The sequence below is a fragment of the Dipodomys ordii genome, unplaced genomic scaffold (assembly GCF_000151885.1).
Source record: "Dipodomys ordii isolate 6190 unplaced genomic scaffold, Dord_2.0 Scaffold13, whole genome shotgun sequence".
In the NCBI taxonomy this organism is placed as follows: domain Eukaryota; kingdom Metazoa; phylum Chordata; class Mammalia; order Rodentia; family Heteromyidae; genus Dipodomys; species Dipodomys ordii.
In genome coordinates, this window is record NW_012267229.1 from 5,914,776 (window position 1) to 5,921,079 (window position 6,304).

Genomic DNA, 6,304 nt, shown 5'->3' on the forward strand with positions numbered 1-6,304 from the left:
AAATAGTGTGATTTAATGATTCACAAAAGCAGTTGTACAAGGGGGTTTCATTTTGACATTTCCATTTATATATACAATGCATCTTCATCAGAATCGCCCCTCTATCTTTTCCATTTGATTCACTCTTTAAACTAGAGTTGAGAGATTTTTTTTTCATAGAAAAGAAACACTTTAACTTAATTTTTACCATTTTGCCCTAAGACATTGTCAATGAAGTCATTAGAACTTAGCAAAAAGGAAAAATGGGGAAAATGATATTAAATATTTGTCTAGCTCCAAATAGATCAACACACAGTGTGAGGCAGAGTTGTGTATTGTTTGAATTCCCAATTCTATTGGAATTCATGTGTCTATCTTTATCTGGTATTAAATATAAATTTATCTTTAGATTACAATTATTTAAGAGGGGTGTAAATTTAAATAGTTCTTACCTAGTTATAGGTATTCCGAAAAATGTTTCACAAATAAGACAGATTCTATTGATTTCCCTCATATATCTTTATGAACTTTTTGTTAGAATCAGAAATAAGCTGCATTTACTACTAGAAACTTTTGGACTAGATTATTTCATAGCAACCATCATATTAATTGATTTAGATTAGAAAAAATAGAAATGTAAATTTGTAACTGGTATGGCATGCCAATGGATTATAGGATGGCACATTTAATTGGGAATAAAATGCCCATATTTTTGTAGGTATTTTTGAAAGATTGAGGTAAAGTCTTATCCCCGATTAACCACCAGAAAGTTGGAAGATGTGCTATGGCTCAAAGTGTTGGAGCACTAGCCTTGATCAAAACTGCTCAGGGATAGTGCTCAAGCCTGAAACTAAAGCCCCAGGAGCAACAACAACAAAAAAAAGCAAAAGAAAGAAGGAAGGAAGGAAGGAAGGAAGGAAAGAAGGAAGGAAGGAAGGAAGGTAGGGAGGGAGGAAAGGAGGGAGGGAGGGAGGGAGAGAGGGAGAGAGAGAAAGAAAGAAAAAAGAAAGAAAGGAAGGAAGGAAAGAAGGAAGGAGAAAGAAAGGAAAGGAAAGAAAAAAGAGAATATATAGCAGTTATATGAATATAGCAGAATATGAGATAGTTATATTCTGATCAAGATCTGCTCTTCCTCTGGGTCAAAGTTTCCATAAGGTAGCATGAAAGGGACTTAAAACTAGATAAAAGAAAAATCAAGAGGTGCCAGTAGTTTATGACTATAATCTTGACTACTCAAGCAGCTGAAGTTTGGAACCATCCCAGGCTAGGAAATCTGGGAGAATCTTATCTCCAATTAAACACCAAAAAGCTGGAAGTAGAACTGTAGCTCAAGTGGCAAAACTCTAGCTTTGAGGGAAAAAAAAGCCCAGGGATAGTTCCCAATCCCTGAGTTCAAGCCCCAGGACTGGCATACAAAAAAAAAAAAGAAAGAAAGAAAGAAAAAGAAAAAAAGAATAACCATCTATTGGAGGAGAACAGGAGAAGCTAGAGGTTAGCAGAAAAAAAGACTGCTAAGGAAGGTGAATGGATATCAGAGATGCAATACTCAAATAATACACTATTTATTTATCTGAGTAAAATGAAGTCATTTATAGTTGTGCAAGAATTTAAAGACTAGTTTTCAAGCACACAGCAGGGATTAAATCTGAAGGTAAAGCTAAGACCTCATGATCTAGGCAGAAATATCCAAATAAGAAGACTGAAATTAAGAAAACAGATCTAAGTGTGATGGCATAAACCTGTAATTCCTGATACTTCACAGACTAAAATAGGAGGATCACTTGAGCTCAGAAGTCAAGAGCAGCCTGGACATCATAGCAAAACCTTTATCTCAAAAAAGAAAAAAAATACAAAAACCAACACCAACAAGACTAAAATAATGATGAGAAAAAAGCTTCTAACATAGTTGTTGAATCAGATAATAAAAACAATAGCAAAGTTCCTTCCATACTTTCTCAGTTCTTCATCATGGTCTTTGAAGTGAAAATACGAATTGCTAAAACTTCATATCAAAGTTCCCTAGTTTCTGTGGGCCAGGAATCTGCCGGAGTAGCTCCAGTTCTGGGTCTCTTGTGAGGCTGATAGTAAGGGTGGCACCCAGGGCTGAGGGCATCTGAGAAATTGACTTCAGGAGATGGTTTTTCTGCTCTTATCAACATGATATATCTCTTGCCAGATAGCTTTTTATAAGTTATTATTTCTTCCTTAAAGCTTGCAATGTTTTCCTCTTCAGTCTTTAAAGTTTGGGATATAACCAGAACATATTTAGATTGGTATTTCATAAATTCTACCTGGAGGTTACAAATCTCTTTCAATATATGGACATATTTTCCTCTCAGAGTACATACGACTTCCTTGTATGTTTACTTTCAAATTTTAATTAGCTTCTCTGGGGGCTGAATCCTCAAAAACTGATCAAACTTTAAAAATGACGATTTTTAAATGTGTTAAAATATGTAGAAATTACTTGGGGATCTTGTTTAAAATGCAGAGTACCTGGAAGAAGAGCCTCTCCATAAAGCACACATATAATAGAGAAGGGCCTCCTATAGCAAGAGAAGTTAAAAAATAAGTTTTGTGTGCATAATTTCTTAGAATACCACACAGGTACCAGTGCTTTTCCTCTCTCAAGACCATCTCCCAAGCTAGAGGATTCATAGGTAGATTCTGAGACTTTGCAACAAAATGATTGACTTGTCCCTGTCCTACCCTAACCCTGCCACAGGAAGTACAAACAAGAGACGGGATGGGAGAAGAGAGAACCATAGTCTAGAAAAGGCAGCATTTGAGGAAGTTAGCATTTGGCTTCTCGACTCTGAAGCCCTAACTTAACATACCAGTAAAACCAACTGGTTCTCAACCAAGGTGCACTGAGGTCTGTGCAGGAAACTTTTGAAGTGGGTATATATTCCAGACTATGCATTTCTCATATGAAGATTTCTGGAGTCAGCCTACTGAAAGAGGTGAGCCAGGAAGATGTGGGTAAACAAGCCAATCAACCACTCCTTCCTTTCCTTCAGAGGGAAACAGCAAGAGCTCAAGAATTTCTGAATTTCCAGAAGAAATCTTTGTGATTAGTTGAGCACAAGCTGTGAACTGGCCTAACAATGGAACAATAAAAAAATTGGGAGAAAGCATGACTTGGAGGCTCCTAAGGGCAATGCCTTTGAGTTATAGTTAAGCAGAGCCTAGACAAGCATGGGCACCAACCATACTGAAATGAGCACATCAGTGATTACTAAAATACCTGCTTTTTTCCTACTTGTTCAGTGCGCAGACACAATAAGTTGATAAATCCATCAGGAGAAGCCAGCATGACCCAGCTGTTCTACTAAGAACCACTGTCTTCCAGTGAAGAAGAATCTCTTTTTCTCCTCTTCTTTACTTTCTCCCAGGGGAGATGTGTATTAGGTGATGCTAATTAATAGTGATAATACTTGACTTTCATTGACTTATTTATATCTACTATTTTAATATGATTAGACAGAAAAAAATCTTATGTGGAACAACATTACTAGATCGGAAAACATTTTGTGTTTTCACCAACAAGGAAAATAGGAATTGTGTGAAGAATGAGTGTACTAATTATGGAAATTATGATCATGTATCCATGGATTGATAGGAATAATGTAGCAGGCTGTAGTGTAAGGAAGGGCACAACCATCTTCTGGCTAGATAAGAGCCAGTCTGATAATCAGCTAAGATTAGCAGAGCAAACTCTAAGAACTTAGGGCTTCAGGAAACTGGAATTAACTTGGTCTTAACCATATTTTTAAGTCATTTTTGAGATGCGCCCCTTCCAGCCAAAAGCAACTCATTACAACATCCTTTTGGGGTCCTACCAAATATTCATCAACATCTGGCACTTTTACTTCAGTAAATCTTTGGTATTTATTCCTTCCATGTAATGTAAATATGGTCCAAGTAGAAATTACAGTTGGCTTGCCATATTTACCTACAAAAAATTTATATAAAAAACTTATATTAAATGATAGTTATTCCTTCCCAGCTTTCTATCCTATACATATGCAGGATAAATGTCCATGTTGTTGATTAGACAATTTAGCATGAAATCAAGAAATTAATGGTCATTGTACACTTCTTGCAATTATAGAAAAGTGGAATCTTTTCTGTCTTATTTAGAATTCTCTGGCACAGCAACTGAAATCAACTAGTATATTTCTAAAATGACTTATATGCTACATAGACCAGAATGAAGGAATATGCCTAGGAAAAGTATACACACAATTGTTTTTTTAAATTAAATCTTCATGAATAAACAAGTGGCTGACTACCCTCAAGCTGATTAGATATTGTTATTAAGTACATCCTTATCCAATGCTTCTTTTTGTAGCTATAATAATTTAAATGTAACAAATATTCAAATCAGTAATTGGATTTGTTTAAAGGCCCACTCAGTTCAGTTGAATTTAGAATAAGTCCAAGCACAGTATTTTTATACTTCATGACACTTGTCTCAGTTTAATGACAGCTATTTTTTACATTTTATTTTCTGCTATTTCTTTTTTTTTTTTTACATTTTTTTGTCTTTTCTTTTTCAATACTGAGGATTGAACCCAGGATGTTGCCCTTGCTAGGCAAGCACTTTGCCACTGAGCTACATCCCAGCCCATGCTGGGATGCTATTTCTGAAAATGTATTTGGGAGCAGCTGAGTATAATCATGGATTGGGAGATTGGTTAGACGTTTTGCTACATCTTTTCTCACAAGTAGAAAACATGCGTGTGTTGTCAAATAAGCACAGAACTAAATCCAAAATGGAAAGTACTCTAGAAATGTAGACTGATTAGTTTTGCATCTTTTTAGTCCTTTTCCTATTACCCTGTCCAATTCTGACAGTAAGAACCATGACATGGCTTCCATTTCACACGACTAGTCAATAAAACAATTGCTTCATGGACTTGACATTTTTTTTTAATTCTGTGCTAAGCTCCTCTTCTGTTTATTTTGTAAAAGTTCATCTTGATGTACCTAGACTCCCAGAAAGCATTTCATTCTTCCTACAGGAGATGTTATGACAAAAAATCCAATTGTTTGATTGGAATGGAATCAAGGGTCACCATCATCAGTGACACAGGAGCAGCTTACTTTTTGCCAGATTTCTTAGTTTCACCTGCGGCTGGGGTGGGGGGTGGGGGTGGGAGGGTTTTCCTGTGGTATTCACTTTTAGCTTCTCAAGTTTATTTTCTTCTTCCTGCTTTTACTTGAAAGCGTTATTAATCCTACCCATTTCCTTGGTATGTTTCTTATGATGATTCACGGGCTTCTTGTTGCTACCTTTCCAGCCAGACATGGCCCCTGTCTCATGCCAATTTCTTTTAAGTCCAAGTTCATAAAGTTAAATGGTGTATTTGGCTCGGATAGAAAGTAAGAGTTATCTCCAGCAGTCAAAAGCGATAAAAACTAAAGAAAGCTAGTCCAATCCTCTCATTATTCAGTAAATGAAATTGTAAGAAACGCTAAGAGATTTGTTTAAGGTCACAGAGGTAATCAGTGTCAAATGAGGAATAGGAAGCAGAATCATGCTAAGGAGATATATTCAGTGCAAGTCTGTTGTAATTGTTGCTATTACCAGAGAAGATACATTTAAAATAAAATGAAAAGTTGACAATAATCAATGTAATTATTTCAAATGGATCACTTAACCACCAAGTTCAGGAAAAGTCTGCATTGTAATTACCTTTGAAATTAAATAAATATTTAACATGAATTTATCATTGCACAGAAAACAAGCAAACAAAACCCCTTGTTATGTTACCTGGTTGCTTCCAGTCATTTAAAAACATTTAACTCACTCAGTTAAGTGCATTGTTCTTACCTTGTTCTATTGTCTGTTTCTGCGCTACACCAACTCCATCCTTATTTTACTTTTTATTATTTTTGCTTTTAAAATATTTTACTGTTTAGAATTTTGAACTCAGGGCCTGGGCAATGTGGTAGATATATATGATGGAATTCTATGCCTCCATCAGAAAGAATGACATTGCCCAATTTGTTAGGAAATGGAAAGACTTGGAAAAAATTATATTGAGGGAAGTAAGCCAGGCCCAAAGAAATATAGGTCCCATGGTTTCCCTTATTTGCAATAACCAGTACATGTCTGAGACAAACAGAAACTGTCAGACAAGTTGATGTTAGGCGAAATGAACCCCAAGATAGGATTCAAATTTTTTTCTTTCTTGCAATTGTTTCTAACATATTTATAAGATGATTTCTTTGTTGCTTTGTATGTACCTCCCCTAGGGTATAAGCTCTGCTTTCACTGTATTTGATGTCGGTATAATTTGTGGAGGGGAAGGGAAAA